Source organism: Schistocerca piceifrons, chromosome 2 (assembly GCF_021461385.2).
Source record: "Schistocerca piceifrons isolate TAMUIC-IGC-003096 chromosome 2, iqSchPice1.1, whole genome shotgun sequence".
NCBI classification, from domain to species: domain Eukaryota; kingdom Metazoa; phylum Arthropoda; class Insecta; order Orthoptera; family Acrididae; genus Schistocerca; species Schistocerca piceifrons.
In genome coordinates, this window is record NC_060139.1 from 627,179,349 (window position 1) to 627,199,124 (window position 19,776).

Here is a 19,776-nt window from a genome sequence, read left to right on the forward strand (position 1 = left end):
ACAAAATCGTGCTAGAATGGTGGCTCGTTTGTACGTGGCAGCTGCGGTGCTGTGATAGGGAGAGGGTAGAGCTTCTCTGTTAAGTACGATCTCATGACCACGTTTACTCCGCTTGTATCACATGGCGTGGCTGCGGAAGCTGATACGGGAGCAACGTTTGTGTCGTTGTTTACGCACGTGTCTTCCGCTACGTCCGGCCGGAACGTAATTGAGAAGGTATTGCGCAGAGGATTATGACAGCTCTAACGCAATGTACGCTGCAAATAGCGTCTCATTTGCATGGCTCCGAATACACACGAGTCCGCGTGAATAAAGAGTCAACGGCAGTGCTGTTTTATTGCGCGCACCAATATGTGCGGATGGCTGTCGCTATAACGTGCGTGTGATGCGTGCACTGAGCGGATAGCTGGTGTGTTAGTGTTCCGGAGATAACCCGCTACTCGCTGCGTCGTAGGACCAAGGGCTCGATATAGGCTACGTTTGAGTCCGTTGTACAGAACTCTTAACGTTCAATTGCACTGTAGTGAGATTTGTAATGCCTCTTATGAGTGGTGGCAGCAAACATCGGGGCTCTTAGCCATTCAATAGAATGCTCAAAATAAGGAAAACTACTAGCTGGATAAACATGAGTCTCACATCACCCCACAAACATTCACACTTTACAAAGCCTTCATGCGATATCTCGTACGCCAGTTTCGTCTCGCTTCAGACTCTACTAAAATTCAATCACTTGCTCCTCATCCACGTTGAATAGCGCCAATTCTCGTGTACATCTCACAAACTCGACCCTTCCCTCCATCCCTGACCCCCCCCCCCCCTCAACACACACAAACAAATTGCAATACTGGTACTCTATCGGGTTTGTTCCAAAACGTCCCACCTACACACTCTCCACTTTCCCTCCCAACGCAATTTCACCAATTCTTCTCTCCCAACCAATGAACTCTGTCCTGAGATCCGACCTTCCTTTGCTCTATTTATTTCTGACCATATCTCCGTTCCCATCCATTCCCTTCGTCTCAGTGTGTTACTTTATGAATATCATTGTTTTATTTATTTTTCCCTCCCCTAAAAATTAATGCCATATTGTCTACAGTAAACTGTTCTTCGTTGCCAGAGAAACTGGTTAATTAAAAACACTACTGTCATTGCTGCAGTGTTTTATACATTACCAAAACACAGTAGTTTGCGAGAAGAGAGTAACACCTTTCTCAGTGCGCGAAGCGAAAAGAGTAGCCGTCCTAAAGATTGAAATTTATTTTTTCTGAAATTTCAGTAAGCGCTTCAGGAAAAAAAAACAGGATGTTTCCCTAAATAATAGGATGCCATACTGATCCCAGTCTTAGCTTACGCATCGCTGTTGATGAGATGTTAAATTCTAAATCAGAAAAAATATTTGTTCTAATGTTTCCAAATATGTAATTTTTATCGCGGAAAGAACTTCGGGTTTTATTTCCGAAGAATTTGTTTTACTGACAATGTATCTAAATTTGTGTTGTATAAACGTGTACTAGACAGACCATAGCAGACTAAGAAATGTCTGTCGCCTTATCTCGAAGTAACTACTCTCGCTGTGTTAATGCTCAGCAGGACTATTGCAACGATTTCTGAGCTTCCTGTCACACAGCGACCAGTAGGCAGTATGTTTTAAATTGCAACTTTATCTGTGCGCCTTTACGACGCCACCGCTTTGTAATGTCACACTCTGCTCTGTGGCATAAATAAAAATTGTGATTTCACGGGAAGGGGTGTGCCAAACACCGTCTGAGTAAGCAAATCGAGATTACGACAGCAAATCAATTGTGTTGGTAGCAATTCACGCGACCGAAATGTATGAAATCAGTCATTAAATTAACACCACCATCATTTATCTGTAAAGATTATTACAAACCCATACTCGCCTAAAGTCTTTAGAGGCTAATCAGTTTTGAATGAAAAGTTATTTTCAGTAGCTCTACAATGAGAACCAGTATCATTCTTCAGACTGAGATTTGCAAAAGCACTTTGTGTTGACTGTTTTCACCAAACGCAAATCATGCGGTTTATTGTCAATACCAGCTGAGAAACCCGGCGTTGTAAATTTGTGGTAACTTCCTATGGGACCAAACTGCTGAGGTCATCGGTCCCTGGGCGTACGGAGTACTTAAACTAAGGATAACACATACACCCATGCCCGATGGAGGACTCGAACCTCCGACGCGGGGAGCAAACCCGGCGTTGACCGCGTATTTATTTACAGCTGTGTCCAAGACTTCGTGCGTGTGGAATTTATTTTGGACTTATAAAGCTTCTTTGGATACAGCGTTTGAATTAGTATACAGGGCTATTACAAATGATTGAAGCGATTTCATAAATTCACTGTAGCTCCATTCATTGACATATGGTCACGACACACTACAGATGCGTAGAAAAACTCATAAAGTTTTGTTCGGCTGAAGCCGCACTTCAGGTTTCTGCCGCCAGAGCGCTCGAGAGCGCAGTGAGACAAAATGGCGACAGGAGCCGAGAAAGCGTATGTCGTGCTTGAAATGCACTCACATCAGTCAGTCATAACAGTGCAACGACACTTCAGGACGAAGATCAACAAAGATCCACCTACTGCTAACTCCATTCGACGATGGTATGCGCAGTTTAAAGCTTCTGGATGCCTCTGTATGGGTAAATCAACGGGTCGGCCTGCAGTGAGCGAAGAAACGGTTGAACGCGTGCGGGCAAGTTTCACGCGTAGCCATCGGAAGTCGACGAATAAAGCAAGCAGGGAGCTAAACGTACCACAGCCAACGGTTTGGAAAATCTTACGGAAAGGCTAAAGCAGAAGCCTTACCGTTTACAATTGCTACAAGCCCTGACACCCGATGACAAAGTAAAACGCTTTGAATTTTCGGCGCGGTTGCAACAGCTCATGGAAGAGGATGCGTTCAGTGCGAAACTTGTTTTCAGTGATGAAGCAACATTTTTTCTTAATGGTGAAGTGAAGAGACACAATGTGCGAATCTGGGCGGTAGAGAATCCTCACGCATACGTGCAGCAAATTCGCAGTTCACCAAAAGTTAACGTGTTTTGTGCAATCTCACGGTTTAAAGTTTACGGCCCCTTTTTCTTCTGCGAAAAAAACGTTACAGGACACGTGTATCTGGACATGCTGGAAAATTGGCTCATGCCACAACTGGAGACTGACAGCGCCGACTTCATCTTTCAACGGAATGGTGTTCGGCATTTCTTAAACAGGAGATTGGAAAACCGATGGATCGGTCGTGGTGGAGATCATGATCAGCAATTCATGTCATGGCCTCCACGCTCTCCCGACTTAACCCCATGCGATTTCTTTCTGTGGGGTTATGTGAAAGATTCAGTGTTTAAACCTCCTCTACCAAGAAACGTGCCAGAACTGCGAGCTCGCATCAATGATGCTTTCGAACTCATTGATGGGGACATGCTGCGACGAGTGTGGGAGGAACTTGATTATCGGCTTGATGTCTGCCGAATCACTAAAGGGGCACATATCGAACATTTGTGAATGGCTAAAAAAACTTTTTGAGTTTTTGTATGTGTGTGCAAAGCATTGTGAAAATATCTCAAATAATAAAGTTATTGTAGAGCTGTGAAATCGCTTCAATCATTTGTAATAACCCTGTAATTGGGGATATGAATGAAGAGCTTGTTTACTTCACTAACGCGGTAGAGAGCCACTGACACTAAGGTCCATGCCGGCAACACGCAGCGTCTGGCCTTGTGCTTTGTTTGTTGTCATGACATAACATAATCTCACCAGGAATTATACGTGTTCAAAGCGGTATGACAAACTGTTAGGAATAGGGGGGTTTTGCGGGGAAAAAAACTCGCTCGACTGCGCCTTTTCTCATTAAAATTTTCGCTTCTGTGATGTTACATTGGAGAGAAGTAAATTCAAGCTTCTGCGAGTGCGTGATGTGGGAAGCGAGATAATGCATGACGCTCTCGATCAGAGCTACGTCGCGCCTCGCTTTCGGAAGGAGTTTCCAAAGGGCGACTTAAAGTCATGATCTTCTCGAGGCGCAGCAACTCTCGCCTCATGATCTTGACTGGATTCTTGGGATCTTATAGTCCTCAGTCTTTTAACTGTTCTGATATATTCAGAAAGATGTGATCGTTTCCTTGGCATTTTTATTCATAGGCTAAACAAAACTAAATCAGAATGTAATGAGTTGGCACGCAAAATACAAATCAAACTTAATACACTCCTGGAAATGGAAAAAAGAACACATTGACACCGGTGTGTCAGACCCACCATACTTGCTCCGGACACTGCGAGAGGGCTGTACAAGCAATGATCACACGCACGGCACAGCGGACACACCAGGAACCGCGGTGTTGGCCATCGAATGGCGCTAGCTGCGCAGCATTTGTGCACCGCCGCCGTCAGTGTCAGCCAGTTTGCCGTGGAATACGGAGCTCCATCGCAGTCTTTAACACTGGTAGCATGCCGCGACAGCGTGGACGTGAACCGTATGTGCAGTTGACGGACTTTGAGCGAGGGCGTATAGTGGGTATGCGGGAGGCCGGGTGGACGTACCGCCGAATTGCTCAACACGTGGGGCGTGAGGTCTCCACAATACATCGATGTTGTCGCCAGTGGTCGGCGGAAGGTGCACGTGCCCGTCGACCTGGGACCGGACGGCAGCGACGCACGGATGCACGCCAAGACCGTAGGATCCTACGCAGTGCCGTAGGGGACCGCACCGCCACTTCCCAGCAAATTAGGGACACTGTTGCTCCTGGGGTATCGGCGAGGACCATTCGCAACCGTCTCCATGAAGCTGGGCTACGGTTCCGCACACCGTTAGGCCGTCTTCCGCTCACGCCCCAACATCGTGCAGCCCGCCTCCAGTGGTGTCGCGACAGGCGTGAATGGAGGGACGAATGGAGACGTGTCGTCTTCAGCGATGAGAGTCGCTTCTGCCTTGGTGCCAATGATGGTCGTATGCGTGTTTGGCGCCGTGCAGGTGAGCGCCACAATCAGGACTGCATACAACCGAGGCACACAGGACCAACACCCGGCATCATGGTGTGGGGAGCGATCTCCTACACTGGCCGTACACCACTGGTGATCGTCGAGGTGACACTGAATAGTGCACGGTACATCCAAACCGTCATCGAACCCATCGTTCTACCATTCCTAGACCGGCAAGGGAACTTGCTGTTCCAACAGGACAATGCACGTCCGCATGTATCCCGTGCCACCCAACGTGCTCTAGAAGGTGTAAGTCATCTACCCTGGCCAGCAAGATCTCCGGATGTGTCCCCCATTGAGCATGTTTGGGACTGGATGAAGCGTCGTCTCACGCGGTCTGCACGTCCAGCACGAACGCTGGTCCAACTGAGGCGCCAGGTGGAAATGGCATGGCAAGCCGTTCCACAGGACTACATCCAGCATCTCTACGATCGTCTCCATGGGAGAATAGCAGCCTGCATTGCTGCGAAAGGTGGATATACACTGTACTAGTGCCGACATTGTGCATGCTCTGTTGCCTGTGTCTATGTGCCTGTGGTTCTGTCAGTGTGATCATGTGATGTATCTGACCCCAGGAATGTGTCAATAAAGTTTCCCCTTCCTGGGACAATGAATTCACGGTGTTCTTATTTCAATTTCCAGGAGTGTAAATTCGTTTTTCCTTGCAAAGAATGTAAGTAAAACCTATCGAAAGAAGCAAATCAATGTTGTTAAGCTTTTAATACACGAAGCGATATCAGTAAATCCGAATATCCTAGTCAAGCAGATTCGCAATTAGTTTGTATTCGTGAAGATAAGATTGCAGCGCGTAATTCTGTCACTGGCATAAACTTCCGAAAATACTTTTGTCACTGAGATTAAAAAAACTCTTTCTGGGGAAAAAGCAGATACAAATAAAACCTATCGAAAGAAGCAAATTAATGTCGCTAAGTTTTTAATACGTAAAGCGAAATCAGTAAATCCTATGCAAGAAAATTCGCTGTTAGTTTGTATTCGTAAAGATAAGATTTCGGCGCTTAATTTTGTCTCCAACGTAAACCTCCGAAAATACAAGTCACTGACAATGAGTTATATAACTAACAACCCCATCTATTAGTTTTTTGATGTTCTGCGCCACGATGATTAAACGTCCAAACTGCTAAGCTGAGCAGACGATTTTAGATAAAACGTTAAATCAAGATTTTTTTTGTGGTCCGATTTTGATCAAATTCAGCCCGTACGTTGCCCCAAGCTACGCCCAAGTTACCTATGAAACCCAATGTAAACTGGGCATTAGGTAACATGTGCAGAGAGAGAGAGAGAGAGAGATGCACCGGTTTTACAGTTTCGTTATCCGTATAGATAAATACGCGCCTTCGATAAATTCGTGTGAATCTGTGGCACATTTTTTCCTACGATGTAAATCACCATTGCAGATTCCGCTCCATATTTTAGTTAATAGTTTTTTCTCGTAGTTAATAGTTCTTTCTTTACTTCCCCTTTGTGTTCTTTTTCGTTCGTACTCTCTCTCTCTCTCTCTCTCTCTCTCTCTCTCTTGACGTGTCAAGAGGTATGTTCTGTAGACGCGCGTTGTCTAGCTAGACCATGCCTTTACGCTGTGCTGTGAACGAGAAAAATGGAAATTAGGACGAATGGCTACTTCCCAATTTCGTAATTACTGTGAGACGACTGTGTTACCCTAAAAATTAGCAAACCAACCTTCAGAGCGCAGAATTGCGCTTTGCAGTTCATTTTGAAGCCACTGTTCTGTGGAGTTACGAAGAGCAGTTAGACGGAACTGCAAAATCTAGCCCGCGCGATAAAGGGTAGTTGCTGCGACATATGCAACGCTCTTAGCATTAGCCAATACGTCAGAGAGGACCATACATCGTTGCATTCGCTCATTCTTCAGAGCGCTCTCTACACCATTGCTCCTCGGATCGAATCAAATTATGGCCTCACGCTTCCATGATTCACTCGCTACTGTCGGTAATCAGATATACTCGCGCACTCATGAAATGCTGTGTTTGCATGTTGGCGCAAGTATATCATTCGTGCGCCCGTAGTGTTAGCGGCAAACAGTAACTGCACATCGCTCAGCAGCTCCGATTACAGCTAGCTTTGACATAGTATATACCCTTGTGCAGCTCTATTGAATGGTTAGCTAGCAGCAGGTCTCTACACAGTCATTATCGCGTTCTGTATGTACGTTAGCTTGCTATATTCGTTTAACATCGTTTCTTTTAAAATAAAAATTTCGCAAAATACAGGGCGCGTATAGTGACACGTTATAAGAGCAGGATACCTCACATTTAATTTATTTTTTCAGAACTCGAGTAAGTCTTTGCTTGAACTCGAGTAAGTCCTTGCTTTGTCTACTCAGATGTACGCAATTGTTCACTTGTGGCCTTTGGTCCTGCGTAGAGTAAAAGGACTCATTTCCTACCCCCGAGCCCCTCGTCCCTGTTTCCACTGAATATAGTGTATATAACGATATAGTAAGTAACCAGTTGTATAAAAGAAATTTAATTTCTTCATCGGTTTCGAGCACTTTGTGCTCTTCTTCTGAAGGTTATACGTATCGCATTACTTGCGAGTGTCAACAACAAGATGCCTACAGCAAAATGCCGTAGTCATATGGTTCATAGTGCCTGTATGTTTGTACTTTCATTCTCGTAAATGCTTTAAAATATGCACAAGGTACACTCCGTACGGTGCTTGGCTGGCTGAGAATGAGGCGCCGGCGCTAAACAAAGGGGCTGATACAGGTAAGCGCACCTAACATAGTTTCAACAGCTCCCGACAGGGAGCTGATTGTACAGGACAGGTTGACGAGTCAGATTGCAAAATACAGTGCTAGATGCTACTACGAGTGGCAAAGTGAGTGACGGAATTAAACCGCGGACGTTAAGAGTTGGGCAGCTAATTGACGGTGCCCTCTAAAAGTTATGGGCGCGCTCACGTTATAGGTATTTGGCAGTGTACACAAATTTTTTTCCACCTTCCACACTCCTGTGTGAAAAGGCAGATTATTCATCAACTTATATCTTATGCATTATGTTTACCAATCTAGCTTTCTTTCTGTTTGCTGCGTAACTGTGCGACCTGCTCTCTTGGTTAAAATAGCGGATCGTAAGATCTTAGAATTTTGTTGTAGCTCCCATTTAAATACAAACCCTGATGTTACAACAGTCTAGAGTTTAACAGCAATTCGAAACCGTCTAATAGAAAAATCAGAAAGATGGAAAATATACAAATTAAAAGGGTAAGATTTGCATTAAATCATATAAAATACAGCAGAATAAAACGACTGCATATTATAGTACACATGGAAAGAATGTTTTCCTTATGGCAAGTCCAAACCTACGACATTTACCAAATAAACAGTATGTCCAAAGCAATGTGACTGCAACCAAGATATCAAACTAATGACGTGAGAAGTAATAGTATGCAAAGCGTTTCGTTGCTATATGTTTCATACTCACAATTTTTTCTTTGACGAAATACAGTAGTAACTACACGATTTTTAAAGAACGCTTTCTCTAACAGTATTTCATTGCTCTTCGAAAGACGGTTACATTGATAATACAGTTGTCATTTTTCCGATTCAAACGTTTCGGAAAAATATTGTTGCGATTTGCTAAAAGTGAAGGCCACTTATAGTCATTTACCCAACACAGTGTATATCAAAGATAGACGCATCATGCTGATATTCCATGAAGAGAAGAAAGCTTTGTAATATATTGCAGTATCTGTTCCAGATAGATGTTACTGGAGGTCCCTGGTCTTCTTTCTCCTGGCGTCCTGGCGTAGCCCATAGACTCTAATGTATTTTTGACACTGCTAATCTTCCTGTCTTGGCAACGGCCTTACCGCAGTGGATACACCGGTTCGCGTCAGATCACCGAAGTTAAGCGCTGTCGGGCGTGGCCGGCACTTGGATGGGCGACCATCCGGGCCGCCATGCACTGTTGCCATTTTTCGGGGTGCACTCAGCCTCGTGATGCGAAGAGGAGCTACTCGACCGAATAGTAGCGGCTCCGGTCAAAGAAAACCATCATAACGACCGGGAGAGTGGTGTGCTGAACCACACGCCCCTCCTATCCGCATCCTCAGCTGAGGATGACACGGCGGTCGGATGGTCTCGGTGGGCCACTTGTCGCCTGAAGACGGAGTGCTAATCCCCCTGTCTTATTGACCGCTGCCTTGCAAGCCATATATGATGCAACGGCACCCAAAGCTGTAATCTTCCTTTTCACAGCCAGTAGCTGCCATCTTTCTGTGTTTTACAATCCGTGACAATGCGCCACCGTCGTCGCGGTTGTGATATGTACTGTGGTGGAAAAAAATCGCAACACCAAGAAGGAGTTGTGCAACATAAACGAAAGCCAGTAGTCGTTTTTCTACATCTTAAAGATGATGTCTATTAAAATTTCGCGCCAGTCGCACGAGAGTGGCGCTAATGGGACCACTAGGAGGATGCAAATGAGGTTCGCTTTAAATTCACGCTGTAACAGTCGTGAGCGTTAGTTAGGTTTTAGATTGTACGTGGTTAGTTGATAGTTAAGAATGCCTTTGAGGCTACAAAGACGCCATTATCAACACCTCACCGAATTTCAGCGAGGACGTGTAATAGGGGTGCGAGACGCTGGATGTTTCTTCTGCGAAACTGCAGAAAGACTTGGCAGGAATGTAGCCACTGTACATGTCTGCTGGAAGCGGTGGTCACGAGAAGGTACGCTCGCAAGAAAACTGGACTTTGGACGAGAGGGCTACCGTGTTCGGCTTATGGCTCTGGCGCATTGTACCGCATCCGCAGCAACAATTTGTGCAGCAGTTGGCATCACAGTGACACAACGAACTATTACGAAGGGGTTACTGCATGGACAGCTGCGAGCCAGAAGCCCTGCAACGCGCATTCCACTGATCACAAACCATCGCCATTTTCGACTTTAATGGTATCAAACGAGAGCTCATTGAAGGACAGGATGGAGGCCTATTGTCTACATCTACGTGATTACTCTGCTATTCACAACTAAGTGCCTGGCAGAGGGTTCAATGAACCACCTTCAAGCTGTCTCTCTACCATTCCACTCTCGAACGGCACGCGGGAAAAACGAGCACTTAAATTTTTCTGTGCGAGCCTTGATTTATCTTATTTTATCGTGATGATCATTTATCCCTATGTAGGTGGGTGCCAAAAGAATATTTTCGCAATTGGAGAAGAAAACAGGTGTTTGCAATTTCATGAGAAGATCCCGCCGCAACGAAAAACGCCTTTGTTTTAATGATTGCCACTCCAATTCACGTTCATGTCTATGGCACTCCTTTGAACTTTTTCAATATCATCCGTCAGTCCCACCTAATACGGATCAAACACCGCACAGCAATACTTCAGAACAGGGCGGACAAATGTAGTGTAAGCAGTCTCTTTAGTAGATCCGTTGCACCTTCTAAGTGTTCTGCCAATTAATCGCAGCCTTTGGTTTGCTCTGTCCACAACATTATCTACGTGATCGTTCCAATTTAGGTTATTGTAATTGTAATCCCTAAGTATTCAGTTGAATTTACAGCCTTCAGATTTGTGTGACTTATCACGTAATCGAAATTTAGCGGATTTCTTTTAGGACTCATATGAATAACTTCACACTTTTCTTTATTCAGGGTCAATTGCCACTTTTCGCACCACACAGATACCTTATCTAAATCAATTTTCAATTTGTTTTGGTCATCTGATGACTTTTCAAAACGGTAAATGACAGCATCATCTGCAAATAATCTAAGAGGGCTGCTCAGATTGTCTTCTATGTCGCTAATAGGGGCCTATAATACTTGCTTGGGGGACGCCGGATATTACTTCTGTTTTAATCGATGACTTTCCGTCTGTTACTACGAACTGTGACCTTTATGACAGAAAATCACGAATCCAGTCGCACAACTGAGGCGATATTCCATAGGCACACAGTTTGGTTAGAAGACGCTTGTGAGGAACGGTGTCGAATGCCTTCTGAAAATCTAAAAATATGGAGTCATTCTGATACCCCTGTCGATAGTTCTCATTACCCCACGTGTATAAAGAGCTAGTTGTGTTCCGCAAGAACGATATTTTAGGAACCCGTGCTATGTATCAGTAAATCGTTTTCTTCTAGGTACTTCATAATGTTCGAATACAATATATGTTCCAAAACCCTACTGCAAATCGACGTTAGTGATATGGGCCTGTAATTCAGCGGATTACTTCTATTTCCATTTTTGGGTATTGGTGTGACTTGAGCAACTTTCCCGTCTTTGGGTATGGAAATTTCTGTGAGCGAGCGGTTGTATATAATTGCTAAATATGGAGCTATTGCATCTGCATCCTCTGAAAGGAACCTGATTGGTATACAATCTCGACCGGAAGCCTTGCCTTTATTAAGTAATGTAAGCTGCTCTGCTACACCGAGGATATCTACTTCTACGTTTCTCATCTTCGCAGTTGTTCTTGATTGGAATCTGGGAATATTTACTTCGTCTTCTTTGGTGAAGGAGCTTAGGAAAACCGTGTCTAATAACTCTGGTTTGGTGGCACTGTCATCAGTGACTTCACAGTTGTTATCGCGCAGTGAAGGTATTGACTGCGTCTTGCCACTGGTGTGCTTTTTATATAACCAGAATCTCTTTGGGGTTTCTGCCAGATTCCGAGACAGGGTTTCGTTGTGGAAATTATTAAAAGCATCTCGCATTGAAGTACGCGCCATATTTCAAACTTCCGTAAAACTTTGCCAATCTTGGGGATTTTGCATTCTTTTAAATTTGGCATGCTTTTTTCGTTGCATCTGCAACAGCGATCTGACCCGTTTTGTGTACCATGGGGGATCAGTACCATCACTTATTAATTATGTTCAAAATGGTTCAAATGTCTCTGAGCACTATGCGACTTAACTTCTGAGGTCATCAGCAGCCTAGAACTTAGAACTAATTAAACCTAACTAACCTAAGGACATCACACACATCCATGCCCGAGGCAGGATTTGAACCTGCGACCGTAGCAGTCGCTCGGTTCCAGACTGTAGCGCCCAGAACCGCACGGCCACTCCGGCCGGCTTAATTTATGTGGTATATATCTCTCAATTACCGTTGATACAATCTCTTTGAAATCATTCCACATCTTTTCTACACTTACGTGATCAGATCGGAAGGAGTGGAGACTGTCTATTAAAAAGCTTCTGTTGAAAGCTGGGTCGGCCTCGGTGCTAGTGACGGCGGTGTGGTGGTTAGCAGGAGGCCAGTTGAGGGCCTGCAACCAACGTGTCTGCGTGCTAGACACACTCGACCTGTACTTGGAGTTATGCTGTGGGATCCGACTTCGTATGACAGCAGCAGTTCGTCAGTCTGGTGATTCGACCTGTTGTGCTGCCATTCATGAACAGCATTCCAGGGGGATGTTTTCCAACAGTATAACGCTCGACCACATACTGCTGTTGTAACTCAACATGCTTTAAGAATATCGACATGCCGCCTTGGCCTGCTCGATCACCAGATCTGTCTCCAGTTGAGGACATACACTGTGTAATCAAAAGTATCCGGACACCCCCCAAAACATACGTTTTTCATATTAGTTGCACTGTGCTGCCACCTGCTGCCAGGTACTCCATATCAGCTACCTCAGTAGTCATTAGACATAGTCAGAGAGCAGAATGGGGCGCTCCGCGGAACTCACGGACTTCGAACGTGGTCAGGTGATTGCGTGTCACTTGTGTCATACCTCTGTACGCGATATTTCCACACTCCTGAACATCACTAGGTCCACTGTTTCCGATGCGATAGTGAAATGGAAACGTGAAGGGACACGTACAGCACAAAAGTGACTATGAGTCCGACGTAGATAACACTCTCGTATTCGTGTACCTTACTTTAGAGGTAGAGGGCGACTCGATGCAAATAAATCAGTCTGACGGAAGGAGAGTAGAAACCTCGTCCAGTCGCATGGGAGTCATTGTTTATCATTTCCCACATTACTCTGATCAACTGTTCGTGATTGTAGATGTGTAATCCTCTCTTTGGTTCCAGATAACTCGCCTTGGTGCACGTAACTAACCACCGCAGCAGAGAGAAAAAAAATGTAGTGCATAAGATCAGCTTCAACACGTATGACTTAGACAACTGCTAGTAAGAATGAAAGCGAAAGAAGGTGATTTAACAGGTACGCAAGTCTTTGCGTAAGAAGTGTTTGTTGTGACATGTCCAGAGGACGGATGGCTTTGTGCCAAGAAATGTGTAGAATGCTGCACCCGATTAGCTCAGGACAATGCTTCATTCATTTCGCAGCAAACTGTTGTCCGAAAGACGAAAGTCTACGAGTCACGAATGTTGCAACCGATTGAGAGAAATTGCATTAGATCCTAAATAATACTTTATAGCATGCTTTAGTCCCCACAAAGTAAAACTGAAATAAGAAGGAAGATAAATGCCTGTAAGTTCATTTCGTAGCATGTGCAGCCAACCCACAATTAGCTGAACTGAATAATCCAGTAATGTCCAGTAATCGTACACGAACGAGTTGCTGCCTGCCTGATACACCAGCTTACAACGGGTATTTTTCGTGTTTATTTTTCCGGTAACTGAAGTTAACTCTGAAAAATTACCGGCAAAGTGTCCTGTATTGCTATCAAATCAGACAAAGGCTGCAGAAAACTTCGGAACACAATACTGATGCCACCAGTTCCTGGAGATGGGAAGTGTTGACGTGAAGCACCACAGTGACAGACAAAATACAACTGATGAAGACATCGAACACGTGTGACTGACTTCCCAGCAATCGCCACATAAACCTTTTCGTAGATTATCACCGAAAATACATGCGTCTCGTACGACAGTACACATCATAGGGCACTGGGAAAACGTTTTCATCTGCACCTTACCTATACCGACTTCAGTCAGACCAGATGACAGCCTGGGCCGCACGCAGTTGGTGTTGAAAATGATGAACGTTTCCTGAAGAAGGGAAAGTTTTCCTTGGAGTAAACTTTTCACGAGCATGGAAACACAAATAAACATACATACGTTTCTAAGTTCCAACAAACACAAATGCTCTGTGGGTAGTGGTGCATGACACCGAGAAAGTATATATCTTGTAATTGATCGTATTACTGGGATTCTCTTTCACACATAAGAAAGAGTTAATGTCACAAATTATGTTGATGTACTTTATTTGTACGCTGTATTTAAGTGAGATGACCATCAAATGCAGGTCTTTCCGCAGCAGCCTGATGAACTAACGCATTGGTCCCCTGAAATGGTAAATGTCGCCAATTCAGATCTCTCTGGACGGACTTTTTTGGATTTCATAGAAGACAGTATTTACCAGAAGGTTGTCAAAATGATTGATAAGGCTCCAGCCAACAATGAATTAACTCTGCTGATGAATACATCATAAGAGATGTACATATTGCTGTGAACTGAAGAAAAATCTGCCTGCACACCCGAGGGCACTAACACACGGTAGAGCGGCGACTCTCGAATGCTGCTATCTTGTACGAATTCCCGCGCTGTGATTCCTGCCCCACTCAAAAGGACATTGTACATATTTTAATAGATTATGATAAATACAATCATACATAAACAATTACACTGTAAAATGTTTTAAAACCACTGATTATCTTCCCTTAGAGTAGTTATTACTTTCTGAAATAGTTCTCTTGCTAAATGGAGTTGTCACTTCATTCGTCTCTGTAAAAGGGATCATTAAAAGTTTAACGGCTTTTTTTATAACTTTTATTATAACTCACATAATTGTATTCATGTCTTCACATAATTTGGTTCTAAGTTATAAATCTTGTCTAATGTTTTGCAATGGTAGTCCAACAGATGTCGTGTTTTAAGTCTCATTGTGACATATCTAGTCAAGTGAACTCTGCATCAAATAAATGAAATAAAAAATTTAAAAATCTAGTTTTGTTTCCGTCGCCAATATTTGACCCGCATGGTGAAGAGAGGTAGTTACGCAGTTCCCGATCATCAGACTTTGCACTGAAGTCGTATGCTTAAATTCGGAAGATCCCCGCAGCGTGTCATGGAATAAGAGCATATGGAGATGTTATGTCCGGCAGCACCTTTCACGTACATTGACTCCGCCATTCTTCCTTTCTTTGTCTCATTCCACATTCGTCCGTAACAACAAACACAACATTGCATTGTAGAGTGACTCATCGCAGTCATCTATATGAGAATAAGTACACGCTTTATATCTGTGCTAAGGAAGGTAGTGGAAAGCACCTCCGTTAGGACATTGCCCATGACGGCAATGTGCGACAGCTTTAGTTTCTCCTGCGCTTATTGTCTTAGTGTGGTTCACACTGGATCAATTGCAATTCATTCTTCCACACAATTTACGTGCATTTATAAAATATCGGTGCCTTTTAAAATTACAACACCATGAAGGCGGTAGCATGTAGTAAAGAGCACGCGTGGATATGCAACGATTTACATTTTAGAATAACCGCACAAAGTTGCATTGATTAGTGCCATAAAGCGCACGATTGCGGTCTTTTTAGACAGGGGGTTAATCATTCAGCGATGACTGATGGTCACGTAGGTCGGGATCTTACAACCGCTATGCCAATACGGAACCTATGGATTCAAAAGGGCCGTACGCAACTCCAGACTGGATATTAATGGGCCCACGCGTCTAGCGCCCGATAGGACGGTCATATTGTTCCTTTGGCCGTGCAGCATCGTACAGCCACGTCACGTTCACTGAACCAGGGAATTTTTCAGCAACACAAAGTATCCACAAGGGCAGTGCGACGACGGTTGGAGGACGGGCAGTGCGACGACGGTTGGAGGACCATGTGCTATCAGCACGGTGACCATTGTTGCGTTTTCCCTTGCTGCGATAGATGAGAATGGTACACCGCTCTTGTCGCGCCCTACGACAACACTTGATACAGGAGTGAGATGATGTCGTCTTTTCAGACGAGTTCTGGTTCTGCTTGCCAAATCACGATGGACGTATCACCGTGTGGAGACTCAGGCACAGAACGAACGTTGACTCAATTCGTGCGTCATCGTCATAATTATGGTCCAAGCACCTGGCGTGATGGAATGGAGAGCGATTGAGTACGCAGTACGATCAACTCTGGTTCACGTAGCCGGTAGTTTGGACAGCAGGCGTTACATTTCTGACGTGTTAAGATTAGCAGTCGTTTCCTATCTCTGAAGCCTGCGTGATGTTATCTTTCTAATGGTTCAAATGGCTCTGAGCACTATGGGACTTAACATCTGAGGTCATCAGTCCCCTAGAACTTAGAACTACTTAAACCTAACTAACCTAAGGACATCACACACATCCATGCCCGAGGCAGGATTCGAACCTGCGACCGTAGCAGTCTCGCGGTTCCAGACTGCAGCGCCAGAACCGCGTGGCCACTTCGGCCGGCGTCTGCATATAAATAAACATCTAATTTTCCTCTTATACTGTTTTTCCTTTATTTTTATTTAGTCTCCTGGTTGGTGTGATGAAGTCCACCTCCCGCCAAGTACACACGCAATAAGTAAAATCTCGTTGTACCCTGTCCCTCCTGGTATTCAGTTTTAATCACCAGCTGTGTACTTTTGGGCCACATTGTATGCGCAGAGGAGCGTCACGAAGACGCTCACGTGCCATCCATTGCGCCGCGATGTCGTGAAGTGGCGCCGACGCCTGCAAAGCAACCGCCACGTTGGCGGGGGCGTGCCCGCGGCAGCACGCGGCCCTTCCGGAAAGCGGCGCTAGTGGGGGAGTGGGGGTAGGAGAGGGCCGACCAGCTGATGTCGCGCCCCGCTCGCAATAGTTGGAGTGTAGTTGCGTTGCCAGGGGCGACCACGATATCGATTCGCGGGCTCGAACGTCATCGGCGGGCGCGCCGCCAGGTTGCCGCCTGTTTGTGCCGCCGCGGCGCCGGAGGCGGCGCCCAGACGGCTGGCGCCGGGTCCGCCCCCACACCAGCGCCCTCCCCCGCTCGCTAATTGCAGTCGTTTCCTTATTGCCTGTTATCTTCTTCCACGTGTCAGCGCCTCTTCCAAACCCAACTTTGCTTTGCTTCCTTGCACCCGGTAGTAGCATTTCTTTTTTTTTCCAACTTTTCCTCCAGATTGTTCGTAAAAATAAACCTTCTAGCTATATGGGACGCATTCCCACCGTGTGTTGACACATATCAGGCAGTATACAGTGTAAGACAATTAAATCGCAACACCACTAATACCTTATTATCGTTTAAGAGTTTCAAAAACACATTTGACAGTACACAAAGACGAATTTAACTTACTGTGTGATTAATGCGTTTGAAGGTTTCCAAAACGATGTTAATGCGACAATGCTTTTTTATTTTTCATTTTTAATTTATTTTTTTAAGGGAGCGGTGTGCTTTGTCCGTAACAGCTTGAATGTATCCATGTCATATGGATTTGGTTGACGTCTCCGATTCACTTAAGAATTTTACAAACGACACAATTGCTGGTTCAGTCACGTTTAATAGCAATATTTACTTGAACACAACTTGTTTGAGGTGCACATGTGTTAATTACACGTTATTTCTTATGACTACGTACGCCACGGGTAAGATGTTTTTGTTGTGTGTGCCAGTAAGCTTAGATCGTGAAGTTCTATGGAGAAATTCAGTGGGTTACAGCCATAGTTTTTTTAACGCGATATATTATCAAAGTTTATCTAGTGGACTTATACCAAGAAGTAGAAATCTTTATAAATAGCACAAAGCACGGGAATAAATTGCTGAATGACGAGCTAGAAAGAAGTAATATGGCTCATTTTCAATAAATTTTCCACAGCTGGCTGCCTGATTCACTGCTTCAGTAAAAACATAAATACCTGTATAATTCCCAAGTCGATTCTTAATAAAATTGAATATTTTGTAATATATGTAATATATTTTGTGATAACTGTAAGAAAAACATTCAGTCTATGGTGTTAGTTGTTACACTAATTCAAGTAATTTTCTTTACAAGTTTGTTTGCATGGCCATCATACGCAGCAACCACAGAAATATTCGTTTCTTTAACAAAACTCGCCATTTTCTTGCTGCGATGTATTTCATTTGTTCGAGACACGTTTCGCCTTTTACTTTATGGCATATTCAGTGCAGTGGTTATTCGAGTTTTTGGCTGACATCTGCGTCCAGCATACGACCGGATGAGAGGAAACGCAGATGCCAGCCAAAAATTCGAATAACTATTCCACTGAAGATTCCTTAAAGTAAAAGGCGAGAAGCGTCTGGACCAATAAAATACATTGTAGCAAGAAAAGGTGGTTTTTATTTACAAAACGAATATAAATATCCTTGCTCAGCTTCAATGTGTTGCCAATACAATCATTTTCGACCCCACTGTGAACATAGCTCTGTATAACTATAAGCAGTGTTATTGTTATTGTTTACTGATCTATGTGTCATAAAGTGATACTTTTATTCACTCTGTACGAAAGTACCACATTATTTTAATGAATGTAAGTTATGTTTAAGTAATAAATACCATCGTAAAATTCCGCATACAAGGATCTTGTGAAACCCGGCACGCTCTGTTTGTCCACTGGACCCAGAAAGCAGTAGATACCGGTGTCCAGGTTGATGCCGCGTTCCTTGACTTGAAAAAGTCACACACTCTCCCCTAATGAACAAAATACGAGCCTCCTGAATATCAGACGAACTTTATGAAAGTACAGAAGAGTTCCTAACAAATAGAACATTACAGGTCTTTTCTGAAAGTATCTGTATGGCGTGTAACCATGTATGGAAGTGAAACATGGACGATTAACAGTGTAGACAAGAAGGGAATGGTGCTACAGAAGAATGCTGAAGATTAGATGGGTAGATCACGTAACTAATGAGAAGGTACTGAATAGAATTGGGAAGAAGAGGAATTTGTGGCACAACTTGACTAGAAGAAGGGATCGGTTGGTAGGACATGGTCTGAGGCATCAAGGGATCACCAACTGGAGAGCAGCGTGGAGGGTAAAAATCGTAAGGGAGACCAATAGATGAATACAGTAAGCAGATTCAGAAGGATGTTGGATGCAGTAGTTACTTGGAGATAAAGAAGCACAGGATAGAGTAGCATGGAGAGCTGCATCAAACCAGTCTCTGGACTGAAGACCACAACAAACAATCCCCTATACATATACTTTGGACCACGTGTGCTAAAATATCTCATGAAATTATTTCCTTCAGAAATAGACCAGAAATTGCTTCATTATTCACTTCGCAACAATAAGCGAACTAACTGACAGTACAACACAACAGTAACCATGTACTGCTGTAGAGCCTACACTGTATTGCACGGCCCAGCCACACTAACGTGACCACCGCTCATGTTCGACGAGAACGTGCAGCAACCACTCACAGATAGCAGGTGGCAGCACTAACAGTAGAGGGATTATAAAGCGTGTCGGAGCGACGCGGAAAAAAATGTAGAGTCGTTGTCTTAACGTGGAAACAGAGTGATCTAGCTGACGTCCAAAGGGACATGATCATTGCATTTCGGGACAAGTGTGGAAAAGTTTCCAAAATAGCTAACATTGTAAGCTGTTCACTTGCTGCCGTGGTTAAATCATGCGGCGGTGCATGGCAAAATTGACAGGGACGAACGACGGCTGTGGAGATGTGTGCGGGCGAATAGACGCGTAACTGTGGAGCAGCTGACTGCCCAGAGGAACCGAGGGTTTACCAATAGTGTCTCGTCAACGACCGTCCAGGGAACGTTGCTACGTATGGGCCTCCGCAGGAGGCGCGTATGACATGCATCCATCCTGATTGCTATTCATCGGCGAAGAAGGCTGG

At 44.4% G+C, this 19,776-nt stretch overlaps 1 protein-coding gene and 1 pseudogene across 10 annotated transcripts in view; both read left to right on the forward strand.

Annotated features, from left to right (window-relative positions):
* Positions 1–19,776, forward strand: part of LOC124774969 (protein muscleblind-like) — a 599,391-nt gene that overhangs the window by 460,742 nt on the left and 118,873 nt on the right. The gene's annotated exons all lie outside the window — the stretch shown is intronic.
* LOC124778675 lies at positions 8,829–8,946 on the forward strand (annotated as a pseudogene).